Source organism: Hemicordylus capensis, chromosome 3 (assembly GCF_027244095.1).
Source record: "Hemicordylus capensis ecotype Gifberg chromosome 3, rHemCap1.1.pri, whole genome shotgun sequence".
In the NCBI taxonomy this organism is placed as follows: Eukaryota; Metazoa; Chordata; class Lepidosauria; order Squamata; family Cordylidae; genus Hemicordylus; species Hemicordylus capensis.
Window position 1 is genome coordinate 57,698,039 of NC_069659.1, and position 24,829 is coordinate 57,722,867.

A 24,829-nucleotide genomic window follows, 5' to 3' on the forward strand; every position below is an offset into this window, starting at 1 on the left:
GGGCCATCAACCACCTTGGCATGGATTCACACAATCATGCTAATGTCGGTAACCCACATGAAACCTAAATTAGAAAAATTGGGTAAACCAGGCTCTAGTCATAACAATTTATCTAAACCCTTATGCCTGTTTATCCAGTTGTATTTGTTAATTACAGAGCATGGATGTTTGTCTGTAAGCAGGGTACTTTGAGTGTTTGTTTTTGTGTGGGAAGTGGACTGTATAAATATTTATGGTGCAAAAGTAATCTGTTGCACTTTAAAATCAGATTACCCCGGCTGGTCAAGTAGAACAAAGTCAGTCAGAAAAATAGTATGCAGCCAGCCAGTGAGCCAGCCCGTCACATAGCAAATGAGGTATGTGAGTTTTCAAGTAACACAGAACTCTTTCTCAGATTGAATTGTCAACAAATTTAAAAGGAAACAATGTATTTCTGAGAGTGGGCATGATAAACAGAAATATCTATACTGTTCCTTTTTGGAATAAATGTTCTCCCCCATGTAGCCTGAAGAAGAGCTCTGTGTATCTCTAAAGCTCACATGCTGTATTTTGAACACTTCGCTCCTAAAATAAGAGGTGGGACTGAGCAAGATCTCAGTGGTTGAGATGGGGCTTTAGTGCCCCTCCACATGGTTAGAAGTAAATTCAACTGTACACAGTTAATAAAATTTATGTAGATATATTTGATTTATTTATACAGATAATTCTGCATTTTTGATACAAAATCTGTGTTACCCTCGTGAAAAATGTATTTATATTTAGCACAGAGTGTACACAGTATGGCAGGAGTGAGCTAACTTCAGTTTTGTGTTGTTTTGTTTGTTTGAAACTAGAATCCCTCTGGTCCACTAGCATGCTTTAAACAAAGCAAGAGTGCACAATAATGAGATTTTTCTGGTCTAACGGGGGGAATTATATCCCGGCAGCAATCAAACTTTACAAAATCAAGGTGGTTCCCCAAATACTTTATGGAGCCCAATTGGGGATGTATGCAAAATTTGGCGAACTAGAAAAAATCCAAACGGGTTTCTTGAGGAAGCTATTCGGCGCCCCCAACTGTGTGTCCAACACAGTGATCTGCTCAGAGGCGGGCATTCTCAAACTGGAGTCCAAGGCCTGGATGTTATCAATCAGCTATTGGATAAAACTACATCTTTCCCCAACAGGATTAATCCCCAAATTACTGGCAGCAGAGCCACAAGCATCCTGGTGCAAGGAAATAATGCACAAGCTTTCCTGCTGCGGATTATCTCCCGCTTTAATGTTGGAGGCTGGTACGACTACAGCTCGCAGATTGGTGCAGCAAAGACTGGTCGATATAGAAATACAAAATGAGAGGGCTATTTTACCTCAATTTTACAAATCTGTACAGCTAAAGACAGACTTAAGCCCAGCTACCTACTTGTTTACGATTACTCAATGCAGTCATAGATGGGCTTTCTCTAGGGCGAGGTTTAATGCCTTCCCTTCAGCGCTTTTATATGGGAAGTATAACAAATTGCCCTATGAAAAGCGCATATGTCCTTGTGGCCAGGAGATCGAGTCAATGGCCCATATCTTATTAAAATGTCCACTTTACCAGGATGTAAGGCAGCAATTAATCCATCCCTTGCTAAATAATTTGAAGGGGAAAACTGGGGATCTTCTTTTAAAGTACTTATTAGCCTATGAAGATTCAGTAATCTCCAGAACAGTTGCTAAGTTCTGTTATGTGGCTTTTAAAATAAGAGTCTCAAACTCATGAGGGTATTCTTCTTTTTAAAAAAAACTTGCCATTTTTAGGTGTGTGTGTGTGTGTGTGTGTGTGTGTGTGTGTGTGTGTGTATATATATATATATATATATATATATATATATATATGTAATAATATACACTTATTTTAAATAAAACACTCTTATTTTAAGGATTTTATGTGATTTTGAGTTTTTAATGACTGTACATTTCTCTTTTGGTCACTGACCGTAAATAAATAAAGTAAAGTAAAGCAAGAGTGCACATATACTCAACATCCCTTAACAGTTAAGACATACAATCAACCCCTTGTGCTTCCCCCCCTCCAGCGAGCACTTGCCGTTTATTTCAGGCAGCCTTTGCTGCCTAAAAGCATCTATTCCCCTTTCTCTCCCTCCAGAGAGGGAGAGAAAGGAAGAATAGATGCTTTCAGGCAGCAAGCACTGCCTGAAATGACACCGAAGAGCTTGCTCAGGCTCTTTGGAGCTTGAGGTCACGCCCCTTTGCATGTGATGTCAAAGTGGGCATGGCCTCAAGGTCCAGAGTTCAAGGTGCCATGCCTGCCCCACCCTCCTTACACCCCTGAGCTTTAGCAAAACAAATAAATGTGATGCATTTAGAATATGGGTTTAGCTTTTGGAGAATTAACTTCACATTAAGTTAATTAAGTTCACATTAGAAATGGGCAAGGTTTCCAAAGTGTGTCTCAGAATTGATCTGTCTTCCAGATTAAAAATCAGAACTTCAATTTTTTAAAAATAAAATACCTTCTACCCATCCCCATCTGCCTTTACCACCCCCCAAAATATCCCCAACTCATCACTGCTTATCTGTAAGTAAGTTGTGGGGTCAGTAGGACCAGGAGCCTCAGGGCATAGGCAGTTAAAGTAGCCTTTGAGAGAACTACCTTTTCCATGGTCCCCTGGCTTTTCACCTGATGCACTAGGTAATGGAGACTGAAAAGGAAGGAGAAAATAAGTCTCCTTTCCTTGGGTGCAATCACTTCTGATCCCACTGTCCCTACCACTTAAGTAAAATGGAAGAGGGGGAGGTGTCTAGGTAGTGTGTGAATTGGCAGGAAGAGCATTTGGGAACAGCAGGAGTTGGCAATAATGGAAGGAGAGAAACCAGTAACTCTCTAGTCTGGGTTACGATCTGAACTGGAGAAGAATTTGGGAGTGATAAAGATTTGCTTCTCATTTGAGAAAGACTTAAATAATTTGTTAAAGTACTTCTTTGAGCATGGCTCAAAAAAACAAAAACAAAACAAAACAAAACCACCATCCAGAAAAAACCAACCTCACCAGTAAGTCTGGTTCACATTGAACACTGAGCTTATTTTCTAACTTTAGTAGTGTTTTATCAATTTATTATTATTTTGTTTTAAATTTATTTTATTTTGCTTAAAAAGAAATCTATGCCACCTTCTTACCAAGGCATCGAGGCAGTTTACAACAATATTAAAATCAGATAAAATAAAATTTTAAAATACAGTCTAGTTCACATTGGGAGCCAATATAATACCATACCAAATCATATCAAGATGGAATAAAAAGTATTGGAGAGTGTGGAAGCAGCTTACCTTAAAGGAACAGCTGGCTTCTGTGAAAAAGTAGGCTGTTGGAGCTAGGACCCTGGCAGCACCAGCTCTTAGCTGCAATGTCTCACAGTGACCACTGGGGAGTTTTAGGGTCATGGATAAAATTGCAGGACTCCTCCCCTCTTTGCTTTTCCAGTGTTAGTCTCCATTTTGTCTCTCCAGAGATGTCAGTTTGTTTGGTCTCTCTCTTCAGCCATGAGCTATAGCTGAAATTAAGCTGTAGGGTTTTTCACATTCATTTGTAACCTTTTCTTTAAATAAATCCTTGTAGTTCTTCAATACTAAATAACTGTCTCAAGACCTCTTGCTTTGCTGCTTTCTCACCAAACTGGTTTTGCTTTGCTATTTGGGGACTAAACTGCCATTCTTTCTCTGCCAGCAGTGGTGATTCAGATCTCCACCTTTCCTTCTGTCTTCTCCCCCTATAATGCACTGCGGCAGGAAGTAACATCATGATGTTATGTCCTTTTCCTGGTGCATTATTTGGGGGGGAGGGGGGGAATGGAAGAACATTGGGTGAAGGTAACCCATTTCCCTGCAACTGAGGCTCTGCCCTAAGGCGTAGGCCTGGAAACAATGATGAAGAGTGGCAGGAGTTGCCACACTACCATTGGTGCAATAGCCTGCTGATTTTGATATGGTCTCCTCTTCCTCAAAAAAAAAAAAAAAAAAAAGTCTGCTTTTAGGACCAGGGAGACCCAAGTTCAAATCCCCCATTCAGCTATGATACTAGCTGGGTGACTCTGGGCCAGTCACTTCTCTCTCAGCCTAACCTACTTCACAGGGTTGTTGTGAGGAGAAACCTAAGTATGTAGTATACTGCTCTGGGCTCCTTGGAGAAAGAGCAGGATATAAAATGTAAATAAATAAATAAATAAAATAAAATAAAATAAGTAAATTTTATCTACTCTTGGAACACATAGCACTACACTACTGTTTCTTTGTGTAGAAAAGAGTAGAAAAGAGCATGGCTGCTCCTCCAATAGACATTAATTAATTCTTCTGTCTTCATATAATGTTGGAGAAAGCAACCTGCAGCAGCCAAATGCAATTTGGAAGAACAGCAGGGAGAAACCAAAGCTGCATTCAGATGTAATGTGGAATCACAGGTCCAATGGACCCACTGTTCCACACACCCCACCTCCTATCTGAATTTGGACATACTGGTGAGCAGTCTCTCTACAGCAAGACTGCAGAGAGGCAGGGGAGCTGGCTGTGCGGGCGTCCTTCTTTATTGAAGGATAGCCCACATAGCCCATCATGCCAGAGTTGAGGGAGGATCTTCCTCCCTCAACTTAGGTTGAAGGAGACACAGCCTGTGGTTCTGAATTTGGACATACTTCAGGCTGCCTTGAACCTTGAGTCATGGCAACGAAACTCACTACAACATGAGGATTCAGTATGGAGTTCCAAATCTGAACCCTCGGTTTCACTGCTGTGCACAACCCAGGTTGCCCACATTCGGATGTAATGTCCACAGAACCAACCAGTCCACAGGCCCATTCAACTGCGGTTCCATATTACATGTGAATGCTGCCCAAGAGTAATACTGTAATACCCACAGGAATGTGTCTTGTCCAGGGTGCAGGAATGAACTAGTTAATCCAAAGGTTAATATGTGTCCTATATATCACAGAGACTTAACACTTCTAAGGTCTAAAGTCTATAATCCAGAATAAACCAAGTGAACTGTGTTGGGTTTTTAAATTTCATATTCTGTTTCATTTAATTCATTTATGAACCTTTGTACTTTGCTTTCCTAGTAGTTATCACTCGAGGTTCAACAGCCAGATGGGTATTATTTAAATACTGGAACTCATATATTTACATTTCTTTGGTGGATGAAAGACATAATATGCTTAGTCACACCAAACCTGTCCTTAGACTTTTAAATTTCACTTGCATTACACATATTTGACAATTACATTCCCGATTCTCATTAAAACTGCTCTAAAACCATTTCATGCCCTCTCACAAGAAAGACATGGAAATATCTCCTTTTACATTAATGTTCTAAACAAGAAGGAAATAGTATAAAAACTCTCCAAAGGGTGTTTTTTAAAATATCTCTGTGTACTCTTTGGAGTGTAGAAAGGAAGCTTTCTTTTGGACACATCATACACTTAAATATTTATGGCTGTCACGGTGTTCTTTTAGCTGAAATAAAAACCCACAGTTCTGAACATATTGAATAATTGTTGGCTTTGATACATCATTGAATTCACCAGACCTCTTAATTTCCAAGGAAGTGGAAAAGGATAAGCTTTTATTATGTTTTTTCTAGCTTCACTCCACGTTCACTTTTGGAATATGTAGAATGGCTTTTCAAAAGTAATGTAGTACTCAGCTATCTTTGGAGGATTTTTTATTTTTTATTATTTTGTCAATGGGAGTTTTTAGCCTACTTTCCTTAAGAAAAGTAAGCTTACAAGATCACCCAGCATCGTGTGTGTGTGTGTCCATGTCTGTGTGTGTGTGTGTGTGTGTGTGTGTGTGTGTGTGTGTGTGTCCCTATCAACTTCACAATGCCTGGACCAATATGAACCAAATTGGGTACAGTTGTAGGTATATTTTAACCAAATTTGCTACAGCTGTAGGGACACATAGGGAGGGCTCAAGGGCATAGTTTGTGATGATGTCATCCACCCTAATTCAAGTTGGTGAACACAAGAACATCTGAGGCATAAGAGGACTAACTTGTGAACCATCTAACCAATTTGAACCAAATTTGGCACCATAGTAGGGACACATAGGGCAGCTCAACATCATAGTTTATGATGATGCCATCCATCCCAATTCAAGATGACACACATGTAAATGTTTAGGGCTGAAGTGGGCTAACTTGTGAGAATGATAATTATCAATTAAGATTATTGTTAAAGGAAAGTAGGCAGATTAGTTCTTACCAGAACAACTTGCTTATAGAGTTCAGTGAAAGCAGAGTGTGGATAACAAGAACTAGTAGTTTAAAACTAAGATATACATATTTCTAAAGGTAGATGGATAAACTAAATGCCTATTGACATAGCTGAAGCATTTTAAAGTGAACAGATTATCCAACAGAGAAATTATAGGCCAACATCCTGGCTAACACAGCACGAATGTGCCAGGAAGATGCATCCACACCACTGAGATCTTTCCTAGCTACACAGTGTCAGAATATAGTAGGGGGAAGTGAATTTCAACAATCTGCTCTGCCAACTGAAGTGTCCTGCACCATCCAAAAATATATCCCTGAGGGTTTGCAGCCCTCAGGGACATATTTTTGGGTGACACATGGCATTTCTGGAGGCAGAACGACAGAATGTCAACATTCCCTCTCATGATGTGCATTCGAGCACAGCAAGAGTAGGGAAGCTCTCCACAGTACTGATGCATCTTCCTAGTATGTATATGCTGTATTCATCAGGATGTCTGCTATAGCTATTATTCTGCCGGTACTGAATACACTTTAGGGCACAGTGCCTGACATGATATGCAGTGGTATGGCACCACTGTGAACTGTGTTAGGGCTGCTGCAGACACGTAAGGCAGCCCCATCGCTGCGGAGAATGTGCGGATGAGCAAATAGTGCTGCTGCAGTTTCTCCCAATCTGCCAAATGGGAATGACTTCAATGTTGGGGTTGCCATGCAGGTCCGCAACAGGCCAGATATAGTTTGCAGTGGCACCATACCACTTTGCATCATGCTGGCCGGTGACATTAAATTAAAAAACCCTTTTCTCTTAAGAACAGAAAACAATTTGAGTTGAAATACTTTGTTTAACATCAGAGCACACACTCAGGCTCTATTTCTGCTTCATCCTATGATGCTACTAAGTGTGAACTCTTCCATGCCATGATTATTTGTCCCTTTCCGATGTTCTGTTCTGCTTATACAAATGAATGTGTAAAGTTATCCGGAAATGCAGTAAATGTGCTGGTGGCAAGCCAACTGTAGTTTAATCAGAGCAACATTAGGAAAGAGAGATGTTGTCATGACTCAAATGATGTGTTACCTATTTTGCACGGGAATAATAATATACAAAGGATTTAAGAAAATATTCCTGTTTTGATACTGAGCATGTATAAATATATCTGATGTCCCTGTTCGCAAATTCTAAATATTTTACTTGAAAATACAATAAGTCCCTTCTTTATAAATAACACATTTAGAATTGGAGTGATGCCATGTGAACTAGCACAGATGCACACTGACAAATGAAAAATTTCAAGGAATATTCCATTATAATTGCTACCATCCATCTCAAATATTCCATTAATGCGTTTGAAATGTCATATTTTGACTGTGAACCTAAACATAATTAAATAATATTATATGAGAAGGATGGTAAAACTATTAGTAAAATCTAAAAACTCTGGGGACTGAAATACTTATGCAAAGAAAAAATATTTCATATGAATCACTATTTATCTATAGATACAGATAAGATCTTTTAAAATACAGTCTTCGCAAGGTGGCTTTCAAGTTAAAAACATCATAAAATCACACACAAAGCTAACAGAAAAACAGTTACAGTAAAACCCAAACACACCATCACCATGAAATATTAAGAGTCAGGAGACATAATACATGCGGGGGGTGGGGTGGGGCTGGTGGAATAACAAAGTCTTTAGCTACTGATTAAAGCTGGAAAGAGAGGAGACTTGATGGACATCCTTTGGGAGAGATCTCTACAATCATGGTGCTGCACTAAGAAAGCCCTGTATCTACTAAATCCCCATCTGAACTTGAGCTAGTATCAAGCCAGAAAGAAGAGCTTGGGTTCTTTCAAACCAGAAAGAAGATTTTAGGTTTTAAATAGGCTCATACAGGAGTGGAGCCAGTGGTGTTCCAGCATGTTCAAAGAACTCTGGCCACTGAGGGACACCATTGCAGCCCCCCCCCCATCCACCTCCACCACAACACCTCAGTGGCACCACACTTTTGCTGCCCATCGCCATGCTCTGCTGTGCTCCTGCCACCCACTGCCACTTACCAGCCCCTTCCCCATGGTACTCTGCTCCCCATCCCTGGTGGTACCATGTACTCATACCTGGCAGCATCACGCTTCTGCCATCCATTTCCCCTTACCAGCTATTCAGGGTCAGAAGGAGCTGCTGGCCCTGAGCCAGCTAGGAATGGAAGGCATACATTGTATTCTGATGCAGAGACAGGGTTCATGCACATTCACCTCCATTCCCAGCCATCTCAGAGTTAGAAGCTGAAATGAAGCAGCTGGTAAGTGCCAGGGGGTGGCAGGAGCACAGCACCACCAGAGATGGAAAGTGCAGTGCAGCACATCACTGGGTATGGGGAGCACAGTGCACCATCACAGAGGGCCACACCACTGCCACCTTGGGAGGCCCACACATGTGAACACAAGCCCCTTCTCCCCTTGCTATGCTCATATGGGCTCATATAGGCTTGGGTTAGCTCATTTGAATAAGAATAGAATCTACATGTTCAAAATATGCATCTACACCACTAAATGGGTGAAGAGGCACCTTTTCAGGTGATAGTTCTCTTATATTTAGCAGAGGGAGAACAACTGACCCTTTTCAAGCCCAGCACTGCATCTCACCAGTGGATTTGGTTCTCCTATGTAGGTGTTTTGTTTTGTCTTGTCTTGTAGATTTTGAGCCCTTTTTGGACAGGCGATGTATACCAGTTTGAGAACTTTTTGTAGAAAAGTAGAATATAAATATTATAATCCTCTCCTCCTCCTGCTCTTCCTTAGCAGCTCGCATGTGATAAAAGGCACAGTCTATACATTATGATTTGCAGACACACAGTTACTCTCACAATTAACTCCTGTGTGCTAATAAATTGGAGGAAACATTGTTCATATCATTTCTGACAATGGCAGAAGAGGGGGCATACCTTAATTTCCAGCTTGTGGGCTTCCCAGTGGCATGTGCTGGGCCACTGCAGGAAACAGATTGCCTGATTAGACTGGCCTTGGGTCTGATTCAGCAGAGCTGAATAATGTTAATAATTCTTGATATATGGTCAAACATAGGGGTTCTCCGTTTGCTTTACTTTCCCACTCCCTCTTGCCCACCTGCAGTCCTTCTCCAGAAAAGAGAACAGGAAACAACCGGGATGGTCATCAGTAGACAGTGGCTGCATTCACATGTAATGCAGAACCGTGGGTCCAATGGACCCAGGGTTCTGCCCTCCCCCCCTCCTCTGCACGCAGTTACCTGTCCGCATTTGCATGTAACCAGCAGGAGTCTCTCTGTAGTCAGGGAGACCGAAGAGAGGAGGGGAGACTAGCTGCATGGATGGGGGAACTGGCTGCATGTCCTTCTGGAATGAAGGACAGCCCCAGCAGCCAATCACAGCCAGAGTGAAGATGAAGCTTCCTCTCTCAACTCCAGTGTCTGCAGCATCCAGAATTCAGATGTATCGACCCAGCAATGGAACCTCAGGTACAAGTGGCAAAACTCACTACAAATCTAAGGTTCTAACTGGAGTTTGGGGAGAGAAACCTTAGGTCACTTTGGTGTCCAAATGACAGTTGCACACATTCGGAGGTAGAACAAACTCCAGTTTTCCATTTTGTGTGAATGGGGCCAGTGCCTCTCTACCCTCATTAATGAGTTGCATCTCTACTGTAGCATGGGAGCCTTTTCATAAGAAAAGTTTTCCCCTTAACAATTTCTTCTGCCATCTGTTAGCTCCCATTTGTCCTTTTATCCTAGTAACAGCCTTGCTGCTCTTTTCTTTATTGTGAGCTAAAATGTGAAGCACCCAAAAGATATTTTGCATGTTAAACATTTCTGCTATAAAAATGGATTCTGTGATATTTTGTGCTTTGTACATTTTTGTCCAATTAAATCCAAATCTATTAATGCTCCCTTCATTTTGAAACACATTTTGCTATTAACTTGCAAAGGCTCAGTACGCCCAGATCTGTTCCGAGAAGAAGTGGTATACGATAATATAGTTCATAATTCAAATATGACAAAATACGTCCATGAAAGAAGGTAAAGTAATAATTACATGGAAGTGCTGGGCAAATGGTAATGTCTGATTAAAAGCCTGTTTTATTGGCGGACCTACTACTATGGTAACAGACAAAGGCCTAATTTATTCTGACTAATCAGGATTGATGTTAATTAAAGAAGAGTTCAAGATAATGACTTCTCATTACTATGTGATAGATAGAAATAGATTGTTCTACCTCTAGGTAAAATAAGCAATTAGATAACTTCTGCTTCTTAAGGCTTTTTTTTTTTTTTAGAAGCCTGATCTCATCCTGTCAGTTTCTTCTTTTGTCAAGATAGTAATATTTACATGTCTGATACTATCAGTGCTCACCAGAATGGATAATTTTTGTTTCAAAAGGGCAGTTTTCTAGGCCACCTCTTCTTGGGGATGGGGTGGGGGAGCTGTGTATGAGAATACTTTAAAAAGTAACTTTATATATTTAATACTTTTTTAAAAAAAGGAAACATGAGGTAAATTAAATTGCTAATTTACCTGATGCCTCTGCTCTTGCCTGACAGCTCTTGCCTGTTGGCTTCCCAGTGGCATCTGGTGGGCCACTGTCTGAAATAGGATGCTGGGCTAGATGGCCTTGGGACTGATCCATCAGGGCTGTTCTTATATTCTAACCCCTCCAGTGGTGGAGGAAGCCAGCCAGCGGCCTGTCTTCTGCCAGCGGCCCCACCGCCAGGCCCCCAGCATCTGATTTCAGATGCAGGGGGCATGGCTCCACTCACAAATGGGGCCGCGTTCCCCATTTGAGAACAAGGGCTGGCCCGCACTACGTTCGCAGTGTGGCCGGGAGCAGCTCTCCCTGCCTTTAAAGGGAGTGAGAGCGTTCTAGGCCACACTGTGAATTTGCTCCCAAATGGGGCTGCGCACCCATTTAGGAGTATATTCCGGCCAGTGCTGCATTCACAGCATGGCCAGGAAATGATCTCCCTGCCTTTAAAGGCAAGGAAACCAGCTCCCAGCCACGCTGCGAATGCAGCACTGTCTGGTACTTGCTCTCAAACAGGGAACACAGTCCTGTTTGTGAGCAAAGCCACACACCCTGAGACTGATGTCAGACACAGTGGGTGTGGCTGGGGCGCCAGGTGTGGCCCCTGATTGGCATCAGCCCAGGTTCTTTGAACCGGTTCACTCAGAGGTGGCTCTGCCCCTGAACCCTTCAATATAGACAGCAGGGGGCTGAGAAACAGAAAGGTATGGTGGTTAGTACCTCCTTCATCCTAAGGTTTGCATATGCACATTTGAACACCCTTTTGTTATGTGGTTCACAAAAACAAGAAACAAGAGTTTTTCTGCACTCAATGGAGAGGTGGAGTGTCCTCTCTCTTCCTTTTACTTCTTGGAGGGGAATATTGCTAGCATCTGAGGCAAACAACAATTTGCATGCCAGATATCTTCAGGCCTGCACCTAAATGAAGCTGCTCACCAGACAAGGCAATGGGAAGCCCTTCTGCTTGTAATTAATGTTACTATTTTATTTACCGTATTAATGAAGCTTGCTTGACATGTTCAGCCTTCTTTAGAAAATGTGCCAGATTCCTCTTAGAAAACATGGAAGCTATTCTCACGACCAGCAACAACTAGGCTAGGGAAGCTCAGCCCAGTTTTCGCTGCTTGTGAGAACTACCGGGAGCTGTGTGGCTCCCGGCGGCAGTGCAGCAGTGACTAGCCTGCTGCTTAACCCAGTTTAAACTGGGCTAAGTGATCATGTGGGAGGAGGGGCTCGCAGTAATGCACTGCACACTCGCATGGTGCATTATTGGGGCTCTGGGGGTGGGTGCTGTGCAGCAGTGCTTCCCTGCACCCAAACCCCAAAGCTGCCGAGTGAGCCATCATCCGCAGGAGAGCTGCCACTCGTCTGGGTGGGCGATCTGCTTGCCCATGGAAAGGTAAGGGATCATCTGCAGGGAGGGTCGGGAAAACCCGCTCTCCCCACAGACCTCCTTATGGCGCTTCATACTGCTTGTGTGAAGTGCCTCACTGCCTCTTTTGTTTGGGTCAAACTTTCTAGGCTAGTTTTTTTCTCTTCCTGTCCAACAATGTGTGGCAGTAAAGACTGGTGTGGAGAGTGTGGTCAGTACCAGACAACCTGAAATCTACAGAGGAGGTGACCCTGCACCACCACCCCTGCACACATGGTCTTGCCCAGCCCTGTTCCTGGCAAGGAAGGAAGCAAAGGGGTCTACCTGGTTCCTGGAGGCTGAAGGAGTCTCCTACCTACCTGACTGCACTGGCTTCTGCCGCTTGTTCTGAGGTAGAGGAGTGAGTGAATGAGGCTTCCTTAAACAACAGAAACCTCTTAAAACAATTAATCCAAGCTAAAGGACCACAAGATTTAAGTTTTGGGCAGTATATAAATGCCTCTCTCTCTCTCTCTCTCTCTCTCTCCCCCCTCCCCCCCCCACCATCTATATGAGAGAGAGAGATGTCTAACCCTGGAGCCTCCAGATGTTGTTGAACTACAACTCCCATCAGCCCCAGCCACAATAAATTGTAGCTGGGCTGATGAGAGTTGTAGTTCATCAACATCTGGAGGCTCCCAGTTTGGGAACTACTGGTCTAACTCTTTGCTGTAAAGCTCCAGTGGATGGGGAAATGAAAAGGGTGCGGGAAATATTTTGCAGGGAGACCTGCTACACCTTGCTACCTCTTGGAGTCATCCTTGCTTTAACTCCTTTCCCTCTGGCACTGTCCTGTATGCAGCCATGACCATGCCAGGGTTCCCAACTGCAAAAACAGGCCATAGGCACATAAAATTGCATGCACATACAATTGTATGGGCCTCTTCTTACCTTTAGTTGAATGCACAGAGGTCACAAAGGGTCAGCTAGCACAATCCCATTCCCCTTCTGCATATTCAGTCTATGTAGAGAGGATAAAGTAGCAGCCATCATGGTGATAGTGGTGACTGAGTCTGTCCTCGTGGTTATCACTTCAATATATTCCCATGGCAGTCTGGAACTATCTTCTCTCCCATATCTATGTTCTTTCTCACTGATAGCCAATCTTCAGAAGCTGCATCAAAGACAATGGCAAGTCCTCATGGTGAGTGTGGCCCCTTTTGTGTGTGTACTGTCAAAATATAAATAAAAATACATCTTTTAAAGCATTTTTTCTTTATTTTATTAATTACATACATAATTATTGCAGATTTTGAAAACGAATTTTGAAATATGCCTTTGTTAACTACAAACTAACAAGGAATCTTTTTATCCACACACTCCCTCTTAAGAAAGCAACTCCTAATACCTTTCCTCATTATTTTGTTATTTTCTGTCATGAAAAGGAAGTAAAAAATATCAGTTACCGCCTGAAGGAAAAACAATAATTACTAGTGATGTTTTACCTTTTAATGAGAAGACTTTAGAACTGTAAAGAAAGTTGGACTTTAGATTGAAGCAGGAGAAAGACACTTAACAGACAAAAAGGTGAATTAGGGTGCCATTGGAGATCTCATTAGAGAAGATTATAGTCAGACAATAAAGTGGAAATCAGCTCAATAATAGCTTAAGTCTGGTTGCCTGAGTGTAAGAGAACATTATCTTCAGTCTTTCAGTCATCTGTCTTTTTATGAAAGACCAAGATCAATCAATATAACCCACTCTGAGCTGAGTGAGATTTAGTTATAATATCCTTGTATTATTCAAGTTGAGGACTGTGAAAAGAGCAATAAGACCCACTGTCTCTCTGTTACCAATTTGGACAGATTACAGCATATTGATAAAAATGGTTAGTTCAGACAGCCTTGTAAAAGAAGAAATTGTTGTTACTTCTTTGAGATAAGATAAATCAAGTAAAATGAGAGCAATCCACTTGGTCAGTCTAGTAATCTCTAAAGCCTTTCGCTCCTGTCATTCCATAATGAAAGGAAGTATAAGGAACAGATGCAAGTGCTGCAGTCCTCCAAATCCAAATCTCAGAGACAAAGAATAGCATATGACTAAAGTGTGTAATGTAGTTTCATCCCACCAGTGGCCATACCCATCTAAGTCAAAATCCTCCATTTTGGTAATCCTCCATTTTGGTTCAGTTTCAAACATTTTAAAGGCAACAGACCACATAATCGACAGCCCTAGGGGGGCAGAAGAAGGGCTGCTCCTTTCAAGGAGGCTGCATATAGTACCAACTGTATAAGATTGTTGTGAAGTGTGAACTTCTTGAGTTATGGGCAAGATGCCTCCATAATGCAAAAATGCTGGCTTGAACAGAAGCCATATACAATCTGTTTCTGTATGTGTGTGCACGCGCGCTCATGCACGCATGTGCACATGTGCACACACAAACACACTCTCTCTCTTTTTAGGTTCCTTGTCCTACTTATGTTTATGTTTTCTTATTCTGTTCATGTTACTTCAGCCTCATTCACTGCTGACCTCTTTGGTTTACAGATCCTGGCTTGACCTGATTTCCCATGAACTGTTCTTGATTTGGCACCTAGTGGTGCACCTAGGTAATTTTAGAGCCTGGAACTAAAGGCCTTTTGGACTCCGTCACACCCACTTTTGGAGGCCCTGCTCCCGCAATGAACATGCTCAGAAAAAGCTGGAAATTCTTCTCTCTCTCTCTCTCTCTCTCTCTCTCTCTCTCTCTCTCAAAGATTCTGAATAACATACTTCCCACTGCCTTGCAGAGAGATACCATAATTTGCATGGACAATCCTGCTACTTAAATTAGCTGAATTCATTATTTTTTACAATAATGTAAGGATGTAAAACAAGAATATTTTTATGCAAATATGCATTAGCAGAAACATTTCAACACGTGTTAATATATTCCCAAGACCCCAACTCCAACATAACATGATAACTCAGTACTGCGTGCGCGCACGCGCACACACACACACACACACAGTTACCAGCTGAGCTTATTCTGCCCACTCCCTGGTTGCAACTGCATCTCCAGGCTTGGAGATTGCACCTTTGATATGCTCAGGAGCTGCTCTGCAAAGTGAGCTCACAATCAGCCTCGAATACAATAGGCGGGTTACCCTATTCAGCAAAGTATGACAAAAGGCATGTTTTGGGATATAAGTATCCCTAACTCCATGACCCAGTGTGCTCCCTTGTGCTTTACACTTGGGACTCCATCAGACTGCAACAAGCAAGCTTTGTGTTCCCCTCTCTATCACACTGGGGACTCCATTGCAACAAGAACTCCAGCAGACCACCTTGGTGTTTCCCTCTCCATTGGGGCCACCCGAACTGAAATCACTACCTGGATCAGTCCATGTGCCCTTCCAGCCAGCGTCCTAGCAAATGTAGGGAGCTGGGTACACCAAGACAACTATCTCATGGGCATCCATCCTTTCACTAACTTGTGCAACCCTCTTGCCTTTCACGTCACTGTCCCTGAAGGATGTGAGTCTCCTGCTGCTCAAAGTCCTGTTGCCTAGAGACAGTTATAGTATAGCAGTTGTCCGGCTCTCAAGACCCCAATCTATCACTTTGATTCAAACTTTCCCCCTTCCCCCTCTCTTAGTCTCTCTCTCTCTCTCTTGCCCTCCTAGGAATTTACAAACAATCTGGAACTGTAAGCTAAATGTGCCTTATAATATTTGTATTGCTTTTATGTTAGGACCACTTAGTAACTTAGCTTATTGCTTTTATTATTTTTCTTTCAATAAACTCCTTTTTGTTAATTAAAACCTCTCAAGCCGATTTTCTTGAGTTCATATGCTTGCACAAATTAAGGCTGATTGGAACTGTCTCCCCTTTTGAGCTAAATTCTCCACATTCACCCGAACTGGGGGTGCAGACCAAATACCCCTGAGGCAGTCTCATCAACACAGAGACCCAGAAAATAGACAATAAAGAGCATATCCCTCTTGGAGTCCCAACACGCTTTCTCTGATGGGGATGAAAAATCACTGCAAAAACAGCCGCAGCAAGCAAGCAGGGGAGAGACTAAATTTGCAGATGAGCCAAGAAGCCTCTGGCTTGACTCACATCCCCCACTCCCACCCCCACCTCCACCTTCTGCTAGCCACCTCATAACAAATAAATCCTGGATGTGCTAATGGCTAGGTATTGTGAAAAAATATGGGGGGTGAGGTGGGGAATCTCCAGGAATAGCACAGCCAGATCTGGCCAACTTGTGAGGTTGAGCCTGAGGGAAGAAACCAAACCCAAATGCAACTCTACCCGGGAGCCAAGTGCCAAGTCTTCAAGAACTCGTTAGATGGGAAGGAAAATAAATTACTGCAGAAACAGCAGCAGCGAGCAGGGGAGAAACTAAATTTGCACATCATCTCAGAAGCCTCTGTCTTGGCTCTTTGAATCCCTCCACCACCACCCCAACCTTTTGCATGTGGCGCTGGCTACAGAAACATCAGCAGCAGGCAAGGGAGAAACTAAATTTGCAGATGATCTGGGATGTCTCTGGCTTGCATCTTTGCATAATTTGAACTTAGATCAGTGCAGCAGGGCAGGGGCACGTGTGGCGGCAAGCCTCTGGGGAGGCCCCCCCAGAACATTTTGAGCCGCCCCCCCCCACGAGACTGGAGGCCACAGACCAGATCCCCAAGGTCCATGGGAAATATTGTGTCTGTTGGAACCACTTTCCTTTTCAGAATCTTTGTCATTGCAGGACCAATGGACACCTCTGGTGATGTTTTCTTTAAGATCCATTGATTGGAAAATTAAAATGGTGGTTTTGTTTATTTATTTTGTTAGGTAAACCTGCTAAAGACTTTTTAAAACTCAATTTTGTTTCCCATTTCTTTTTAATTAGTGGAATAAAACCTTCCTTTCCCTTTTATTTTAAAGCCTTCAACCAAAGCTTCTGTATAGATGATGAAGCAGAATTTGCTGCACAACAAGGAACTCCAAATCATTCATCTTTCCCCAAATCCTTTCTCATCTCACACCATAACATATTCATTTCTATGTGCCTGCTTCAACATACTAATGTCACTGGGTACTTTCAATTAACCCTGTATATAACTGTGTTCTTATAGAATTATTTTGAAATATGCCAGCCAGGCTTTGTTACATACAGGAATGCTGCCCTCTTCTGGAAACTAATTTCAACAGCTGAAGGGGCCTTAGGGATTATTTGGCTTGATTTTCTGATCCTACTTTGTCTTTTGACCACCAAAGAGGTGGTAGCAGTGTAAATAAAATGCAGTGTATGCATGTGTTATGATAAATAATGTTCTACTGTGTCTGGATTAAGGGCTAGGGCACAGTGGGAAATGACTTGCTTAGCAAGGATGAGGTTGCCGGTTCGAATCCCCAGTGGTACCTATATCAGGCAACAGCGATAAAGGAAGATGATGAAAGGCATCATCTCATACTGTGCGGGAGGAGGCAATGGTAAACCCCTCCTAAATTCTACCAAAGACAACCACAGAGCTCTGTGGTCACCAGGAGTCGACACCAACTTGACGGCACACTCTACCTTTACCCTTTGTGTCAAACAGATTTAAGCAAGGCAGAGGATAATTTGTGGGAAAGAGACAGACATAGGAACATAGGACGCAGCCTTATACCAAGTCAGAGCATTCTCCATCTCGCTCAATACTGTCTACACTAACTGTCAGTGGCTTCTCCAAAGTTTCAGGCAGGAGTCTTTCTTAGCCCTACCTGGAGATGCCAGAGATTAAACATACAAAGCAGATGCTTTATGGCCTCATCCACAAGGGTGGCATACAATGGGTCTTCTATCTAGGCACTGACCACAAGAAGACCTAATTAGCTTCATCAAGGTAGCTGTATCATGTGCCCTTAGACCATGCTCAGGGAACCAACTTAGGCTGAACCATTCCCCTGCCTAAGTTTCCTGAGAAAAATCTGCCTCCCCCACCCCTGCCTCTCATTTTAATCCTATTTTTCTTCCAAGGGAGGCATACATAGTCCCTTACAACAAACCTGTAAAGTATGTTAGGCTGAGAGAGAGCATGACTGCCTCAGGCTCACTGTTTCATAGCTGAGGTGGATCCTAGTCCAACACCCTAACCATTACACCACACTGGCTGGTACTCTATGGCACCACTCTGGTCTCCTGAATGGAAGAAAAGGGCCTAGCCAAACATCACCCATTCTGCACAATAAATTATCCCTGCCTCCTGATTTTCAGTGATGGTGTAAAGTATGGGTCTGCCATTGCTGTGGCTAATTTCCACCATTATGGTGACTGCTAGGGGTGTGCAAAGAGGTTCGAATCCGAACTGGTTTGGTATGAAGGTTCGGGGTCAAGCTGAACCACCCACAGTTCAGCTAGACCCTGGACGAAACACACACACCCATTCGGGGGTTCATTGAACCATTTTAAAAAAACATTATTTTTCTTTTTAACTTATCCCCTCCAGAGGGCTTCTCCGAGGTGGCAGGAGGTCTGCGGAGGTCCCCCCTCCCCCACCGGCCTTCCTTAACAACCTGGTTCGGGCGGGCTTTGGCCCTTTCCGGGCCTATTCCCTAGCACAGCAGACATTTTGGAGGCCGCTGTGCATGCGCAGTAGGAACCTGCATGACCCAGTGGTTTTGTTCACACCCCTAGTGACTGCAGCAGCACAATTCCTTAGAGCTGCCATATGAGCACAGCCCTTTGTAATGAAGCTCCTGCAACTGGGGTGGTGTTAATATGCTGATGACACCCAGATCTACTTCTCCATGTCAACTTCTTCAGGAGATGGCATAACCTCCCTAAATGCCTGCCTGGAAGCAGTTATGGGCTGGATGAGGGAGAATAAACTGAGACTGAATGCAGTTAAGACGGAGGTACTTATTGTGCGGGGTCAGAACTCCAGAGATGATTTTGATCTACCTGTTATAGATGGGGTCACACTTCCCCAAAAGGAACAGGTTCACAGTCTGGGAGTACTTCTTGATCCACATCTCTCCCTAGTATTTCAGGTTGAGGCGGTGGCCAGAGGGGCTTTCTATCAGCTTTGACTGATACGCCAGCTGTGTCCATTTCTTGAGATGAACGACCTCAAAACAGTGGTACATATGTTGGTAACCTCCAGACTTGACTTCTGTAATGTGCTCTATGTGGGGGTGCCTTTGTACGTAGCCCAGAAACTTCAGTTGGTACAAAATGAGGCAGAATGCGGCAGCCAGGTTGGTCTCCAGGTCATCTCGGAGAGACCACATCACTCCTTTGCTGACAGAATTCGGCTAGTGGGGACGGGACTTCTCGGTTGCTTCCCCAAGACTGTGGAATGTGCTCCCTACTGAGATATGATCCTCCCCATTTCTGACAATTTTTTAAAAGCACTTGAAAACTCACCTCTTCACCCAAGCTTTCTCAGCTTTTCAAAATTTTAGGTTTTAATCTCTGGTTTATATTTAAATTGTTAAATTGTTTTAAGTTTTTATATGTTTTAAACTTGTTTTATGCTATTGTTAACTGCCCAGAGATGAAAGTTTGGGGTGGTGTACAAATTTGATAAATAAAAAACAAACAAACAAACAAACCATAGGTTCTGCATGTAATAGGCAGAAGTCAATGGATACAAACATAGGAGCAACCCTATTGGAGTAGACCCAAGGCCTATCTATTCCAGCATCCTGTTTCTGTTTCCCACAGTGGCCCAGCAGATGTCTTTGAGAAGCCCATAGGCAAGAGGCGAGGGAATGCCTTCTCTCCTGCTGTTGCTCCCCAGCAACTGGTATTTACAGGTGAAACCGGAAAATTAGAATATCGTGCAAAAGTCCATTAATTTCAGTAATGCAAATTAAAAGGTGAAACTGATATATGAGACAGACGCATTACATGCAAAGCAAGATAAGTCAAGCCTTAATTTGTTATAATTGTGATGATCATGGCGTACAGCTCATGAAAACCCCAAATCCACAATCCCAGAAAATTAGAATATTACATGGAACCAAGAAGACAAGGATTGTAGAATAGAACAATATCGGACCTCTGAAAAGTATAAGCATGCATATGTATTCAGTACTTGGTTTGGGCCCCTTTTGCAGCAATTACTGCCTCAATGCGGCGTGGCATGGATGCTATCAGCCTGTGGCACTGCTGAGGTGTTATGGAAGACCAGGATGCTTCATTAGCAGCCTTCAGCTCTTCTGCATTGTTTGGTCTCATGTCTCTCATCCTTCTCTTGGCAATGCCCCATAGATTCTCTATGGGGTCAGATCAGGTGAGTTTGTTGGCCAATCAAGCACAGTACACTGTATACTTTTCAGAGGTCCGATATTGTTCTATTCTACAATCCTTATCTTCTTGGTTCCATGTAATATTCTAATTTTCTGGGATTGTGGATTAGGGGTTTTCATGAGCTGTAGGCCATGATCATCACAATTATAACAAATTAAGGCTTGACTTATCTCGCTTTGCATGTAATGCGTCTGTCTCATATATCAGTTTCACCTTTTAATTTGCATTACTGAAATTAATGGACTTTTGCATGATATTCTAATTTTCCAAGTTTCACCTGTAGAGGGATCCGAGGCTGGAGGTAACCTATGGTCATTAGACTAGCAGCCATTGGTAGACTTGTCCTCCATGAATCTGTCTTAGCCCCTTTTAAAGCCATCCAAGCTAGTGGCTTGTGTTGGTATTTGCATCACAATTTGATTGTGTTGGTATTTGCATCACAATTAAACTGAGCCCCATGAAAAACTACAATTGTGACAAAGTGCAACATGTAGATACACACATTTTAGGACAGAATGAAATCCCTAGTGTTCCTAAGGATTCGGCAGCCAAAGTTGCTATAAGTAATGGGGAAAATAAAAAGCACCAACAAGTAGCAGCTGCAGCTACAAGGCTGGAAGTGCAGTAATCATTCATTGCCATGTCTGTTTCCCAAAGAAAAAGGAAACATCTGGGGCAGACAGACAGGCCAGGATTGATGGATCCAACTGAGCCTAAAAACCAGAAGGAAAAATGTGCAAGTTCTATCATTTTTAATCTATGAAGATTAAACATATCATAATGGTTTTGATATGTTCTGCCACAGTGAAAACTTGACACGATAAAGGGATTTTGAAAATATTTTAAACATATATTTAACTCTTCACTTTCTTGTCTATTCAGGAAATCCCCACAGCAGTAAAAGTTCATAGTAAAATTAATATCAGAACAGATGGGTTTCCTTTGGATGGGCACATCAGATATGATGAGACGTGGCTATAATCTAAAATGAATTCGATCCTCTCCAATCCCAAAAAACCTCTGCAAATTTTCCAAGCATAAGTATCTTTATCTTATATTCAGCTTCTAGCCTCATGCCAGTTTCAGAATTTAATCTATATTACTTCAAAATGTCAATGAAACATTAGTGATAAATCTTACCATGCATTTCCTGAATGAAATCTTGTTCTCATTAATCTCACCCTGGGGCAATGGTGCCTATTTTGTTTCAATACAATTCTAGAATTTGTACAAAACTCGGTTCCTGGTTAAAAACGATACTTTTCAGCCCATAATATTATTTATTTATTGATTGATTTGATTTGATTTGATTTGATTTGATTTGATTTGATTTGATTTGATTTCTATACCGCCCTTCCAAAAATGGCTCAGCGCAGTTTCAGGGGTAGATGCCACAGCTTCACGTGACATCTACAGCCAGAAACCATTCTAGGCATCCAAAGCAAATCAGCACCAGGGATCTTCTAAAAGATCCAGGATTTAAGATGAACTACTTTTGTTTTTCAAACAGAGGTGCAGCTTGATCCTATGCATGTAGTCAATACATGCTGAGTTCAGTGCTACTTTCTCCATAGGATATTGTAAGAGTATTACTTTCCAGTGCTGCAACCTTCATGCTGTCTTATTCTTTACACGGGATGCACAGAACATCCCCCTCACCCACGGAGAGTGCCAGGGGCATAGCTAGGGGAGAGGGGGCCCATGTTCAGCCCTCTCCCTGGGGGGCCCTCAGAGTGAGGAATATAATGAAGAAAATAGGGAGAGGTGGAGCTGGGGGGCCCTCAGGAGCTGGAGGGCCCAGCTCTTTGAATCCACCTGCTCAATTATAGCAACACCCCTAGAGTGTGCACTGATGGAAATCAAGCCCCATAGATAGAATAGGAAGTCCAACAACAATCACTGCATGGCAGGGGAACAGCATCATGTCAGCTCCTCCTATTCCCACCTTTGTGCGTTGGTTGGGTCTTCAGTACAGTGCCTATTAGCACACAAGATGGACATATGTAGGCTTTCTATGTGACTGAGGGCTTATGTGTATGAATGTACACCTTATTTGCAAACCTTATTTGCAAACCACAGCAGGGTCAGTGGGTGTGATTCCACTCTACTCTCCATAACTTAGTAGTCCAAGATTTCATGTCATCCACACAGGCTAAGAAGAATGTGTATAGCTAGTAATAGCTATGTGTCTAGTTAGTAACAGTTGAATGCTCTGAGAGACTGCAAGTTTTGGGTGCAGAGAAATGTAGTAAAACTTAATGCAAAAAGTGTGCAAACAAATCCAATTAGGATATGATTCCTTTTAAAAAAGTGCAAATACAGTAAATAATGCAATGCATTATTAACATAATAAACAGCATACTGTTAAACAGCAGCAGTGATCATTTTAATGATACAGTGAAAGAAGCCCTCATCTAGACCTTCAGATCTACCTGCCTCATAGTGGCACTCTGTTTGATAGACTTCTTCTTCCTACTCACTGTTGAATGATGCTGGAGGGAGACAATAGATTTTGACCACACAAGGTCCCTAGAAGTATCATAATGCTATTAGTAATGCTCATGCATGTTGTAAAAAAAAATGGTGCTTCTGATCTAACAAGAATATCTTACTAAGGAATGAGGCTGATACCTTTATGGAGGTAGAGAAGAGTTAGATATTCTTGTGATTCTCCATGACAGAATCATGCTGGAGTTTGATGCTTATGGGACAACTGTTCTGATCCAGAATTCCATTTTTTCCCCCAGAACAAAAAATACAGGAGAAGGAATTCAAGATAGGGAGCAGTCAAGAGTAACAGTCATTGAAACAAATCAAATTTATAATTTGTGAATTTGCTCTGGAAGTATAAAGGATTAATGGTGACTCAGATTGCACTTATTTTTAAATTTAAGACTACAAAAGACTAATGGTTCTTACTATGCATGGCATCTGAAATGCAAAGCTTAATTTTATTCCTATAGTCTGCTACAAATTATTAACTGAATAGCTGTTATGAAATTTCTTCACATTTTAAATGTAATATGACAGCTCAGAGCACATCCACTAAACTATAGAGAATTGATGTCACAGAGATAAAAATTATATACACTAGCTTTACCAAAATCTGTTTATTCAAAGTACTACAGATGGGATTTTCTCATGTTCTAAATGCTGCAGCTTTGCTTGTAGAAGAACTAAACACATATGCACATCTGGCACTATCAATGGAATTGGCACACTGGATCCATTAAAAATGTAACTATTGTGATCTCATCATATTTAATTCATGGATCATTGACATAATTTCTTACCAATATGTGCTAAGGGAGTTCTTAATCTAAAGATCACTGCAATGATACACTATAATGGTAGACACTGTGAGTACTTCTAGGGAGACATGAAAGCACATGCAATTTCAGAGAAGATTCGGGAGGAAAGCAGGAGAATTGATGGATATTGTTATTTCTGGCATATAGCTTTCTGTTTTCCTCCCTTTTGATATTGTTCCCATTGCTTCTGGCAGCACTGTCATGATTCAGTATCAATTGTCCATCTGTCAGAGGTAGCAGTTTATGAATCATTGTATACCAGATTTCTAGCAAAAGCAAATTCATTTATATGAAGGCCACCTGGGTAGCTAGTTTCTGCACACACATGCAAAATTCTGGGATGGAGAAAGCCACAAAAAATTTTTTGCATCCAGCCATGTCATTTTCTCAGCTATTTCTCCTAAGCTACTGTCAATGTGCATTTGGACAACCATCACTACCTATGAATATTGGCCCACTATCACACTGCCACTGACCTGATCTAACTCTGATTTGACTCATCTGTGCAAGGCATTAAGGGATCTCAAGCTGAAGGTCTACCAGCCAGACCCAGGGGCCTTATTCTCCACACTACTATGGTTGCTAGGGATGTGCAAAAAATTTCGGGCACAGAAAGATCTGTGCCCGAAACGAACAATTTCAGGTGATTTGGGGCTGAACCGAATCACCCCTGATGTCCCCCGATATTTTTCGGGCACGAACCAAATCACCCGAATTTCGGGCATGAAAAATTCGGGTGATTCGCTTCACGGTTGATTTTTGGTGATTTTTTAAAGTTTTAGTGACTTTGGGGCAGTTTGGGGGCATAGCATGGGATCTAGGCAAAAGGAGTGGGGTGGGGTGGTAGTGCCTAATGGGTGCAGGCTACCACCCCAATTTCAGGGGGATTGGGCAAAGGGCTGATTTTTGGTAAATTTCTGAAAATTTCATGTCTTTGGGGCAGATTGGGGCATATTGGGGCAGAAAGTGGGGGCTGGGGCAGAATAGTGGGGTGGGGTGGTAGTGCCTAATGGGTGGAGGCTACCACCCCAATTTCAGGGGGTTTGGACAAAGGGGTGATTTTTTGAGAATTTTTGAAGTTTTAGT